The sequence below is a fragment of the Amphiura filiformis genome, chromosome 5 (genome assembly GCF_039555335.1).
Source record: "Amphiura filiformis chromosome 5, Afil_fr2py, whole genome shotgun sequence".
NCBI classification, from domain to species: Eukaryota; Metazoa; Echinodermata; class Ophiuroidea; order Amphilepidida; family Amphiuridae; genus Amphiura; species Amphiura filiformis.
The window spans coordinates 32046270-32060009 of record NC_092632.1 but is presented as its reverse complement, the minus strand read 5'-3'; the positions used below and the strand labels follow the sequence as shown (position 1 = coordinate 32060009).

The 13740-nt window shown below is 38.3% G+C and overlaps 1 protein-coding gene across 4 annotated transcripts in view; it reads left to right on the top strand.

The window, feature by feature from the left end:
- Positions 1-2507: 2507 nt before the first annotated feature.
- LOC140152984 (D-glutamate cyclase, mitochondrial-like) overlaps positions 2508-13740 on the top strand; it is a 28963-nt gene continuing 17730 nt past the window's right edge. Inside the window, exon 1 of one of the 4 annotated variants that reach the window (XM_072175556.1) lies at positions 2508-2678. The gene's annotated coding sequence lies outside the window, so the exon portion shown is untranslated. The remainder of the gene's footprint in view (positions 2679-13740) is intronic. The other 3 variants (XM_072175554.1, XM_072175553.1, XM_072175555.1) reach the window with 3 other exon arrangements.

Sequence of the window (13740 nt, the reverse complement as noted above, 5' to 3'; positions counted from 1 at the left end):
TGTCTCATTTCGTGAACAAAGGTACACATAGCATTGTTTCCTTTCGTTTCCTTTATAATCGGTTACCCAACTGAAGCTACTAGTAATACCAGCTTTATTGCGATGTCGCACATGTAAAACAGACACTTGTGCACAACCAGAGAAGATCTGATTTAATCAGTTGAGCTGCTTCAATGAGTGTTATCTTGGTTTAATAGCTTTTAATGGGGTTTAAGTCCTGCAAAGGTCGAGATGAATTCTACTGTATACATGACTGCATCATGCCTACCGACGGAAATATTTTTAGTTGCCGACGGAAGTTGTGAATGGTTGCCCTAAATTTGTTTTCAATGGTTTGAAAAAATGAAGAGCAAAAAAAAAAAAGGATATCAGCCACTAGCAACCGAAAATCAACTAATTTTATGTATAACTCAATTTTTAAACATTTTTTATACAATTTTCCATTCTTTCTTTCATCACCGTGCATAAGCAAAGTAAAATAGTAGTCCACGGCAGGTGTAAAAGACAGAATGCAGAAATGACAGAAATGACTGAAACAACAGAAATGAGAAAAGACAGAATTTGCAAAAAGTTGAGGAATTTAAGTGCGAGTTCATTAAACCAAGGAGTTTCGTACAGGCGCGTAGCCAGCATTGTCAGTCCGAGGTGGCAAACGTCAGTATCGTCCCTATTTCTCTCCCTCCTTCCCCATTCTCTCTCTCTCTCCCTCTCCTCGCCAAGGCCGTCGCTAGACCATTTTCTCAGGGGGGGGGGGGGGGGGCGGGGTTGTGTCGAGAAATAGATTTTGCTGGTAAACACCAAGTAGCCTATTTGCCAAGCTGTCCCAAGAATTTCTTTACCGGGAAAAGCGCAGGAAATTTATATTTGATCAAGTGCGCGCGTAGCGCGCGAAAATTTGCTATATTTCAATGCTAAAATGCACGGGGGGATGTACCGGAGTCACCGAGCTAGGGGCAAAATTTCCAAATCGTCCCACTCATTCCCTACTAAAAGAACATTACCGGGACAAATATGTGCGAAAAGCACGATAAAATTTCAATTTCAATGCTAAAATTAAACAAATTGAGGACAACTAAATCCTACTGGTTTCGTACCTAACATGTATATTGAGGTAATATGATCGGGATATTGTAATTTGTAATTTTTGTGGTACCGTAATGTAATTTTATGGTTGTCAAAACATAGACTTTCTAATTTGTGACCCCTCTAGAGCTATTAAAATCAAATTGCCTATGGCCTAAACATAGTTTTAACATCAGCCATTATAAATAGTATTCTGAAGGATAGTCAGGGAGAGATAAAACCTCTCCACCACCAGGGTGCTTCCTGTATTACTTATGCAATGCAGATATGTCAAATCGAATCCCAGAATGCATTGCCTATTTTAACTTGGTGTAAAAATATGTTATATGAAATAAATATATTTTATATATAATTCTTTTTTCTGATTCCCTCATCAATAAAACACCAAACAATAAACAACAAGAATACAAAACATACACCATTGACATGTTTGAGCATTATAATTATTACTATTATTTGTCCCTATTATTATTTTGTAATCATCATGCTTGATCATTTCCAGTGGAGGTAGGCCTAATGGGATATCTTGACCCTTTCTTTTCACAGTCATGGCATGCAGATGGAAACCCCCATTGTTTACTAAGTTTAACTTTCATCATTGAGGTACATGTAGCACATGTAGTGTTTACCATGATAAACATAACATATTAAATGCAAAATGAATACATGACATCTCAACTGGGATTCGGAGATTGTACGTGGGCCTACAACTACACTGTTTCCCTGGCCACTCGGAGCTACTCGGGCGTGGTGCACCCTCACTCTATCATGTCTATGGGGTGGCACATAACTCATATTGTGTCCAACCTCACTAACAAACATCTATTTAACTTGTGCACAACATGACTACAAAAATTTTAGAACTCCTGAAATCAAAACTCGGTAACTTCATTTCTGCATTTCCTGGAATTTCTGTTGTTTCTGTCGTTTCTGTCATTTCTGCTTTCTGTCTTTTACACCTGCCGTAGTAGTCCATCCATCATGAGTGGGGGAGGGGCCAGTGCACCGGGGCACCGCCCCCCCCACTGGCTACGCCACTGCCCGGCTCTCATAGCTTCTCATTTTCTCTACATTTTTACATCCCTGATTGCTGATTTCCTTTTTAAAAGGAGTTTTATTCTATCTGTGGAACAAAGCTTTAACAACGTGGGGTACCGCGAATGTGTAAAAATAAATCGAGCTAGGTGGCCTTTTCAAGGCTCATTGCCTTGACCTGGGGATTTGACTTGTCAGAAGAATTTCATGATTTTGAGATTATGTGTGCATTTTGCTGTTTCTAATATAATAAACCATTACTTTTTAACATAAAAGTAAATATGTTGCAGCTACATTGCTTCTGCAGCCACATAAACATGCCCAACAATATTTTGTTGCATTTGTGCGTAATTGATTGAGTGCAGTGAGCCTTCATCATGACTTTAATAAAAAAAAGTAAACACGATATGACAGCATAGCATGCATGCAGCATGCATGATGACAGCTATCGACGCACAGCGACGTGACTGACAAGGCCGAAGCTAGATTATTCCATGCACAATTAAACCTGGCATAAACAAGTTCACTTCACAGCGGAACGGTTCGTTCACAGCTCTAAGGTATTTGCAGATTCTGAGCACCAGTGACAGTGTCACTGCACTGCACTCTCAGTTCACATCACCATGAATCCATGATCACTAGACCAGTGCAGTGGCAGTGCCAGTGCATGCACACTGTCCACATGGTGCAGTATTAGGCCTCGTATCCATAGGCTGTTTCCTTGTGGCGTGTGCCCTTGTTCCGTGTTTACTTTTTCCCATGTGACCTACCACACAGACAACGAACCTTTGTTTTGCTTAGTGGTCGTATATGTTTGGAGATTACCGAAGAACAACATCGGTCACCCCCCTTATTACCACCTTGGGGTGGGATCCTCTCCACACCAGACGCCTACTTTCTCAAGCTACAATATTCTACAAAATCCACTACCAACTCATAAACATCAGATTCCCACCAGGCATTCATCCTGCATCATTCATTGGACGGCATGACCACCAGCTAAAGTACTCCTTGCCTGAAGCAACTAATGAACTATAGACCCCTACAAATTCTCATACTATCCACGCACAGTCAAGATCTGGAACCAGCTACCAGCAGCTGCTGTACTCTCTTCTACCACCATAGCCTTCAAGGAAGCCGCCCTGCCTGCCATCAAAGGGATGCGGGTACCTGTGGGTTCCAGTCTGCTGTAGTCACCATACCAGGCTTTTTAACGCACCCTCGGTTTCGCTTGTGTTTTGTCAACTTTGCTTAGTTCTTCACCTTATTCTTCACCTGCACCTTTATGGCTCTGACGCTGCACCTGCACCAATCCCAGTATAGCTTCATCTAGCTGCAAAGGGATCACCGCACTGAAGACTGAAGTATCCATAGGTTGTCTGTGTGGCAGGTCACATGGGAAAAAGTAAACACGGAACAAAGGCACATGCCACAAGGGAACAGCTTATCAGTCGTGTGAGTCAGAACAGTGCAGTCACTGGCATGTTTTTGTCAGTACTCTGACCATGCTGACGCTGACTGAGCTGAGCAGTACTTGTGTAAAAATGTACCCACAGTGAAGCTTACCACTCCGTTAAATACTAGGCAGGACGTGTGAGGTCTATGCTCATGTGCGGTGCATGGGTGCATTGACCTAGTACAAGGAACTTATACAAATTACGATGTCCTCATTCACAAACTGATACTATCTGTCCATCGTATATTAAAGACTGTTACCGTACGGCAGCGTGTTGAAGGAATATTACACATTCAAGAATAGGCTCCGTCCTCCGCTTGTTCGGATCCCTCACAGTCTCCCAAAACATCAAAAGCGTTGCACGTATACTTAATTAAGACTGTCCTTTTAAGACATCCCACATCGTTATCGGCGATCATGTTTTTTTTCTTCTGAAGTTTGGCTGGTACCCACCCAACGTCATGCCCATATTAAAACACAGCTAAAATATTGACCGGGAATCGGGGATCATTAAAACGTCAACCGTTTCAAAATACGCAAATGACAGTAAACTTGTTGGCGAGCGGTCCAAATTTTGAGCCATACAAGTTTACGTGGTGAACTAGCATTGACCAGTCATGCCAGTGCAGGCAGTGCTATGTACAAGATGACAATCATCATGATCGTGGGAGGCCGTTTTGCTGGCTGTTACTGCTCCCGGAAGACCTCCACTGAGGGAGCGGTCAAGATTGATGCGGGGAGGGCATTCCACCAACTGTGCGAGGAAAGTAGGAGTTCTGATAAAGTTGGATGCGTGCTGGAATAATCTGGAATTTATATGGATGGAAGTTTCTGGTATAGGTTGTTGACATTGGAGTGAGGTAGTGCTCTGGATTGATGGCAACCTAGGCTTGTTATCGACACATGATTTCTAATTCAACACTTCGTCGGGGAAAAAAATACGACAATCGACACGTGTCGAAACTCGTAATGAGATTTAGAAATGATGAAAAAAGTCAATAGATAAGCTTAAAATCACACGGATTTGAGTTATGATTGCTGACTTCCGGTGTAAACATACTTCCTGGTTCGTTCTACTTCCGGGGTCGGGTCAACTTCGGGAGGTAATTTTTGACTTTCCAATGAAAACATGATTGTACGGTAAGCTTATTCGAACAAAATAGCATGGAAATTTAATTTTTTTCTTTTTGATATGTGTCGTAAAGTGTCGAAAAAGGACAATTTATTTTGACATGTCGGATTTAGGGTTATATCGACGATAATACGACACATACGACAGTCGATAACAGGCCTACAATGTATGGCAACCAGCTGTGAACGGATCTTGTACATTACATGGATCGAATCCATGGGTTCCTACAGTCACCCATGGAAAACAGGGTACTGAGTGAAAACCAGTACAACATGTTCATGGGCCATGAGTTGGTTTGTTTACATTGCAGTAATTCCCTCAGAATAGTCAATACAGATTCCAAACAGATAAAACTTACCTCAAATCAGTTTTAGTTGCCCTTAATAACTCCAAATTGACATGACATTGAATTTTATTTGCTCAATTTCATACCAAAATCATGCAAAACATGGTTTTGTTATTGCAAAATATCATGGAAATCACACAGGGTCATATCTGATTACTGCAGTAGGCCACTTGAGGTAATCAATGAATATTGGTACTTGAATGGTGTGACTCAAGTGACTTTCTGCTCATTGTAAGACTAGTATTATAAACTTGATTGCATAACATTAAGATTGCCAACTGATGTGATATCCTTTGTATTTGAGTTAGTTGATGGTATTAGAACTGTCATGAAGAAAAACATTAAAAACAAGAGCTATATAGAAAGTCATGCGAGACATGACACACAAGCCGACCTGTTAATGGGTCAAGTTTGAGCAATTTAGAAATTTGACCTTTGACCCCTAAACTTTGACCTTTGGGGTCATAAATATTTTTAACATGTTTAGAATGTCGTAAGAATAATTCCTGTTGAATTTGAGCTCGATTGGACCAATTTCGAAATTTGACCTTTGACCCTATAACTTGACCCTTGGGTCACGGATGGGGTCAACTGCTCTTGCATTGTGCTTAGGATGTCATAAGAAAGATTCCTGGTGAATTTCAGCTTAATCGAAACTTATACATGGATTTTGATTTTTTTAAATTTTTGATTGACCTTTTGACCCCCTTAATGACCTTTGACTTCAATGGAAAAAAAACCTTACGTACACCGACAAAATGCATTGTTCCAATTTTAATTTAAAAATTCTACTATGTTTAGGGGGTGACTCAGTGACTTTCTGCTCATTGTAAGACTGTAGTATTATAAACTTGATTGCATAACATTAAGATTGCCAACTGATGTGATATCCTTTGTATTTGAGTTAGTTGATGGTATTAGAACTGTCATGAAGAAAAACATTAAAAACAAGAGCTATATAGAAAGTCATGCGAGACATGACACACAAGCCGACCTGTTAATGGGTCAAGTTTGAGCAATTTAGAAATTTGACCTTTGACCCTAAACTTTGACCTTTGGGGTCATAAATATTTTAACATGTTTAGAATGTCGTAAGAATAATTCCTGTTGAATTTGAGCTCGATTGGACCAATTTCGAAATTTGACCTTTGACCCTATAACTTGACCCTTGGGTCACGGATGGGAATCAACTGCTCTTGCATTGTGCTTAGGATGTCATAAGAAAGATTCCTGGTGAATTTCAGCTTAATCGAAACTTATACATGGATTTTGATTTTTAAAATTTTTGATTGACCTTTTGACCCCTTAATGACCTTTGACTTCAATGGAAAAAAAACCTTACGTACACCGACAAAATGCATTGTTCCAATTTTAATTTTAAAATTCTACTATGTTTAGGGGGCTGACATTTTCTTCGGAAGGGGGGGTCCCAAATATGTCGGTGACCGGAGTCTATTTTTTTATGACCCCCCTATCGCGGGCAAATTTTTTTACGACCCCCCCCCCCATCGCGGGTCTAAAAATTTTATGACCCCCCTTCCAAAGAAAGTGCGTGGAGCACATTAAAATTTTTATCGTCAGAGTAAAGAAGGTGTGCTGAGCGCGTAAAATATTTGCATAGATTGTACGCACATTTTGATCGTGAAGCTAAAGAATGCGCGCGCAGCGCGCGAACATTTTTTTAGAGCCCTTAATAATTCTATAACCCCCCTATTTTGGGTGTTAAAAATTATAACCCCCTATTTTGGGTCTGAAAATTCTATGACCCCCCTGTATTTTTTGGGACCCCCTTCTGAAGAAAATGCCAGCCCCTTAGTTGTCGAGATAAAAATTCTTGAAGTTATTTAGCTAAAAACAGGAAGTGACCCCTTAATGACCTTTGACCCCCCAAATAAAAATACCATGCATACATCAGGTAACACTAATTCATGTATGATATTACTCTGGTCTGTTTACATTTTGAGATAAAATGTTTTTGAACATTTTTGATAATTTTGGTTTTTGACCGGAAATACCCCCTTAATGACCTTTGACCTCAATTCTGTTTACACCCTTTGAGCACTGGATGTAGTCGATGCTAATATGCAAGTGACATTATTGTAGGATGTTATATGTGGGAGAAGAAGCATTTTTAGCTGAAATCACATTTTTGGCCTATTTGACCTCTTTTTGACCTTTGACAACTTAAGTGCCATGTGACATGTATGATCATAGTCAGTGATGGTTGTGACCAAGTTAGGTCAAAATCGGTCAAAGCATGTCTGAGCTAGAGCAAAAAGTGTCAGAAAATTGCCAGAAAGAAGAAGAAGAAAGATCGGATAGCAAAACAGTACCTAGCTCGGGGGGGTGTAAACCCCCCAGCTAGGTAAGAATTGGAAGAAGACAGTACAAGCCGACGTTCGTCGTCGGCTTGTAAAAATGTCAACAAAACATGCTACTGCCGTAGTCCTGCCAGCAAGACTTCAGTCTTTATCATAAACATAATGACATCTAGGTACGACGAGTTACAGTTACTGGAACTACTGTCTGTTCAATTAGCTTAGATTCTTGAATTTTTAAGATATTTGAAAAAATAAAAACTTGTGGCCAAAGTCATCAAAGAAAAGTGTTAGCACAGCCTTAGACCTAACGTGATTTATACTTTTCAAATTCCCAAGTTCAATTTAAAACCCCATTTCTTTTCAATTTTGCCTCATTTTGGGCAGTTACTTGGTTCCACCGAAAGGGTTCGCGACCTTTTTACAAATCGAGTGGGACGGTCCATTCTCAACTTAGGGCATAGACCCTATCCAATTTAGCAAAACAATCTGTCCACCAATCTGTCCTGCCATTTCAATTGTTATACCGTTCCGGTTATTGGATAGGTTCTATAGGTGATGATGGTCCACCGGTTTTGTTACACGAAATTATATGGCGCGAGTATACGCTTTTATGCATAACATTATTCTGAGCATTTTTTTTCCTAAACAAGGACATTAAAATTATGGATTTCGTTCTCATTTCAATTGGTTTACAATGTAAATTGAGTTTTGTTTAATACCACCATTCCTTCCCAAGAATATCAGCATTCGCTTGACATTTTCAGATACAGGAACTTTACTTTACAAGAAATGTTTTCTGTAACCTGATTGTTTTAAATAATATTTTCTTGTATAAAAGTTCTTTTGTTTCACAGTTTTTCCAGTTTGTATTCAACAAACAAAACGAATAACAAATTGAAAATAAATGTGTAGTTTTATAATAGGCCTATAGGTCTACACCTTCTCAGACCCATTCTCAGACCCATTCGCAAAGTAAATAAATAAATAAATAAATAAATAAATAAATAAATAAATAAATAAATAAATAAATAAAGAAATAAATAAATAAATACACAAGGAATGTATTTAAATAAGCTGGCCTCTTTTAGAAACCGTAGTTCCCATAAATAATAACGTAATGTTTCGACAGTAGGGTTTCAACACAAATTAGGCATACTGGCAAATATTTTGCTGGACAATACTTCCTGATGCGGATGGTCGAATAAATACCATCTCTGCACATTGTGACATTCATCCCCATTGCTCTAAATGGATTGATTCCGAAAAGTTTATGGTACCCGACGTTCTCACGGCTTTTTATAAAAATATCGCGGAAAAGACCAAAATTGAAAAGAAATGGGGTTTTAAATTGAGCGTTAGAATTTGAAAAGTATAAATCACGTTAGGTATAAGGCTGTGCTAACACTTTTCTTTGATGACTTTGACCATAATTTTTTATTTTTTCTAATATCTTAAAAATTCAAGAATCTAAGCTAATTGAACAGACAGTAGCTCCCGGTCCCGCATTCCGTGCATCCGCGGGTATTCATGCTTGTCGGTGAACTTTAAAAACACCCCCTTTGCATCTCATTTCGCTGAAGTTTTAGGGAAAACACCCTTTTTTAGCGATTTCGCGAATTATTTGCCCTTCGACAATACCCCTATTTTCGCTAAAACGCGAACAATATTTCTAATATACCCTTTTCTGGCAGAAACGCGTAGGCTGCTCGATGAAAATACCCTTTTTTTCAATTTCGCGAACACATGGTTTGAAAAAACACCCCTTTTTGTTTGTTTCTCTAATCGCGTTTCTTCATTTAAATACACCCATTATTTGGCGAAATTTTCGACGAGCATGAATACCCGCGGATGCACAGAGTGCGGGGACCGGGAACTAGCTACTGCCGATGACCAGGCCGATGACACACATTCGATGGGTGTATGTACTTGTACATCAAGATGAGGCTTGCTGCCTGGCGTCGCTTCTCAAGGGTGCCCCATTGAAGTTCTTCTGACAGCATGGCCGACGACACACTATCTTGGTATCTTTCAAGAACGAACCTTGCAACCCGGATTTGAACCATTTCAACACGGTTTCCACATGTACACGGCACTACTATACTCCAAAAATGTGGGCGAACCAATGTGTAGTACGGGTGTAGTACATTGTAGTGCAACAGCTCATACTAGACTCACTCACCAGTCCTATGTACAATGTACGCTGTACCTAATGTATATTAGGCACTTGAAACTTGATATCAAGTTTTGCGTCCCTTTTTCAGCTCATAATGATTGAGGCAACTATTTCATTATTCATTATTATACGCGGCCTTTTACGAATGCTTATGCACTTTTGTTCATTCTATTTGGGTATTTCAGGGTCCCATAATGTCACAAACACACATAAATGTTTATAAGAGTATAATTATCTTGCTTTTTGTTTAAATCAAGTTTTAAAACAAACTCAATGTATTCCGAAGTATATCTGTCTTCTTCACTCCAATAAGTCCAATTTGTACTAACCTCTCCATATACATTTGAGGATAGGGGGCAAATGGGGGGGGGGGAGGTTGACTCATTTATACAAAAATAACAATCATGCAGAACATTGAAATAATTATTATTGGCACCAATTTATTAAAAATAGGTCTTTTGTAGTATATATCTCCTATCTTAAATTATTTACAACATAAACAATGTCCATGGCTAGGTTAAGTTCACTTCTAGTCTACCCTGGTATCCCAAAGGTATAATTGAAATAATTGGATAGAGCAAGGGTCAAAAATCTGCATATTTTTAATGCTCAAATATTTAGATGAATTCTTCCACTAGTTGTCAAGGTTTTCCATAGTTTTTGAAGGCTTCAAATAAAAAAAAAAGGGGTTTAAAAATTTTGCACAACAAATTTTCTTTCTGGTTTAAGTAGTAATTTGAACAATAATGAATTATTTTCAGATTTTACATCTCAAACGCGGCACAAAATTCATAACGCGGGCGGCGGACGCTAAACTCAGAATCAAGTTTCAAGTGCCTTAAGGACTGGCTCACACCATTTTATCTGTCTGGGAAATACACACTTAAAGATTTGTGCAGGTCAAATATTTGAAAAATTTCTTCAAAATGTACCAGTATTACTCCTGTCAAGTGAAAAGTAAACAGTAAAAAATACCAACAAAACATCCTGCAGAATCCTATGCCTGTGCTTCCGAGGGGTGTACTGAGCCAATGACACACATTTGATGGCTGTACACATGTACAGGTTGAATCAAAAAGAAGTAAACTCATGTTTGAGGGGCTGTAACTGCTTTAAGGATACGATACATGATTTACCGACAAGTGACTCATTTCGAATGCGATCATGAATTTTGAAGAAAAAAAAGTTTCCACAGGCTTCGTTGGGATTCGAACCAGCGATTCGGAACTTCCTTTGATTACGCGTCTAGCGCTTTACCGCTCGTCCACGGTGGCAGTTGAGTGGAGGAGTGTAATGATAAATGATAAATCTCATAATGCCATCTTTAGCCTTTTGTTTTCCAAGAAAAAGACGCGTTTTGTAAAGATAGATTAGCCGTTTTATGCATAAAGAGCACGAACGTTTGGGAAATGTTTCAAACAAATAATAAAGACACTGATGTGATGATGAAATTGCGTAAGTCGGGAAATATCTGCATCGCAATGAATTGTTTTGGTTTTAGGAATGTGACCTAAAAATTTACGACTTCATGACATTATCATTCGAAATCAACAAAAGATATTTAAATAGTATATGGCCTCATTCTTTCTCTAAATTGTTTTGTATGTATGGGTCAGTCCATGTCAAAACAGACTGAGTGTACACCCACCCTCTTGGATTATGCTCTCCTTTGGCTCAGGGGTACCTTTCATGGACCCCTAGGTGAGGTCACAAGAAAAAATTCAAATTCAATTTCGTTTCCGAATGGCGGGCCATCAAAGTTTGGCGACCTTGACCAAAATTGGGAATTTAAGGTGTCCAAATGACAAAGCGCTCTCTTTGAGAGGCATTTTCTTCTTAATTAAATCAGTTGTGACCCTCTTTTTGAATGTGGTCACTCACTGGCTGTGTCTGAAATGCCTAATGCCAAAAAGATTGATTTGAATTTCGTTGGGATTTCAGAGGGGTCAAAATCAGCACTTCATACTGTTCAATCAAATTATCTTTGATTTTGAAGGACCCATGATAATGCCACAGTGCACTTATAGGTCCTAATTATGTTCAGAATGGATTAACCATGTGCCAATGTCTATGAGCAATTCAAAAAGAGAAATTTCTAGACCCCCTACAGAATTTTAGGCCCCCCTAAAGTGGTTCAGCCACAAATGGTGCTTAAAATCGGCAAATTTTGACACCTAATAACTTTAGGTGTACACCAGATATGAATTTCTAGTCTTTTGCATCTGAAAGAATGTAGTCTTATGTTACTAGGAACATAAGATTTGTTTTGTATTTTTTGTGCTTTGATACTTTCAAAAAGGTCGTTGACCTATGAACATTTTTCGTCAGAGCGCCCTCCTGAAAGGTCTGACACATAACAAACTATACATTTTGGAATCCTCATGACCATACGAGTAATTTGATATATTACTTGACATAATTGGGAGCATTCTGAAAATTTGACCCCCATAACCTGTACTTTGCATGTGCATCGTTGCCAGGAAGTGCATTTTTGACCCCTTAAAAATCCATACAGAGGATTAGAAAGTAGTTTTTCTTATTACTTGACTCAAGAGCAACTTGAAATATCAGGATAAATAATACAAATGGCTATAAAGTGATCAAAAATATAAAAAAATATCATACTAAAATTGGCATTTTGTACCGTATCCTGTATGCATGGTATGTTAGGCAAAAATGACTATTTTTGAAAGCGTCAACTTAATACTAAAACACAAAAATACAAAACAAATCTTATGTTCCTAGTAACATTAAACTACATTCTTTCAGATGCAAAAGACTAGAAATTCATATCTGGTGTACACCTAAAGTTATTAGGGGTCAAAATTTGCCGACTTTAAGTGCCATTTGTGGCTGAACCACTTTAGGGGTGGCCTAAAATTCTGTAGGGGTCTAGAAATTTATCTTTTTTTTGAATTGCTCATAGACATTGGCATATGGTTAATCCATTCTGAACATAATTAGGACCTATAAGTGCACTGTGACATTATCATGGGTCCTTCAAAATCAAGATAATTTGATTGAACAGTACGAAGTGCTGATTTTGACCCCTCTGAAATCCCAACGAAATTCCGAAATCTATCTTTTTGGCATTAGGTATTTCAGACACAGCCAGTGAGTGACCACATTCAAAAGAGGATCACAACTGATTAAATTAAGAAGAAAGTGCCCTCAAAGAGAGCACTTTGTCATTTGGACCCTTAAATTCACAATTTTGGTCGAGGTCGCCAAACTTTGATTGCCCGCCATTCAAAGCGAAATGGAATTTGAATTTTTTCTTGTGACCTCACCTAGGGATCCATGAAAGGTACCCCTGAGCCAAAGGAGAGCAAAATCGAAGAGGGTGGGTGTACACTCAATCTGTTTCGACATGGACTGACCCGTATGTATGTGAAATAGCTTCAACAATGGTTCGCTGCATAATGGTAAAAGTAAAAACAGCCTTGACCTAAAAAAGGGCGAGAGGTACCATATTTACCGATTCAGGCTAAATTTAAAATTGATATAAAACCAGGTGGTGTATGACGTGCAGTCCCTAAATTCAGTAAATTTTCATCGCAACCGTGTAATTGAATGGGATTATTTTGAAATTTTAAAACGCTTGAAATATCACAAACAAATAGGCCTATGTTGATAAATAATATAAATACAAGCTAAAACCGTTGGGGTTAGATAATGAACCCCACAAAACTAACCGAGTATATGGAAAAAAAACCAATAGAAATAAGCTTCAATAGAGGCTTTCTTGGGTTATCCAGGGTTGTCAAAACCCGAACAAATCAAATAAAATCAAATCATACAGCAGATTCCTTACAGATGTCTAGTTACAGCTCCTCAAACATGAGCTTACTTATTTGTGACCCGTTCCAACAAAACCAAGAACAAGTTGCATATTTGACATATCATGATTTGAATAAACATGTAAACACGGGACAATAATCTTCAAAATGATTCCAAAATTATATACGTAGCATCAATACTTTTCAAGGTATAGATAATTTTGTAAATTAATGATACCTTGATTATTGATATTTTTTCAAAATTGCTAGTCTGAGAAATGTGCTAATTAGTTGAATAAGGATTATCATTGTTCAACTGTTAATTATTGATTAAATAAACCTCTTTTTAATAAGAACTTTCAAAGATTTGAAAGGTCAAATACCATGAAATTAAGAATTCCAAAATTTGATTGTT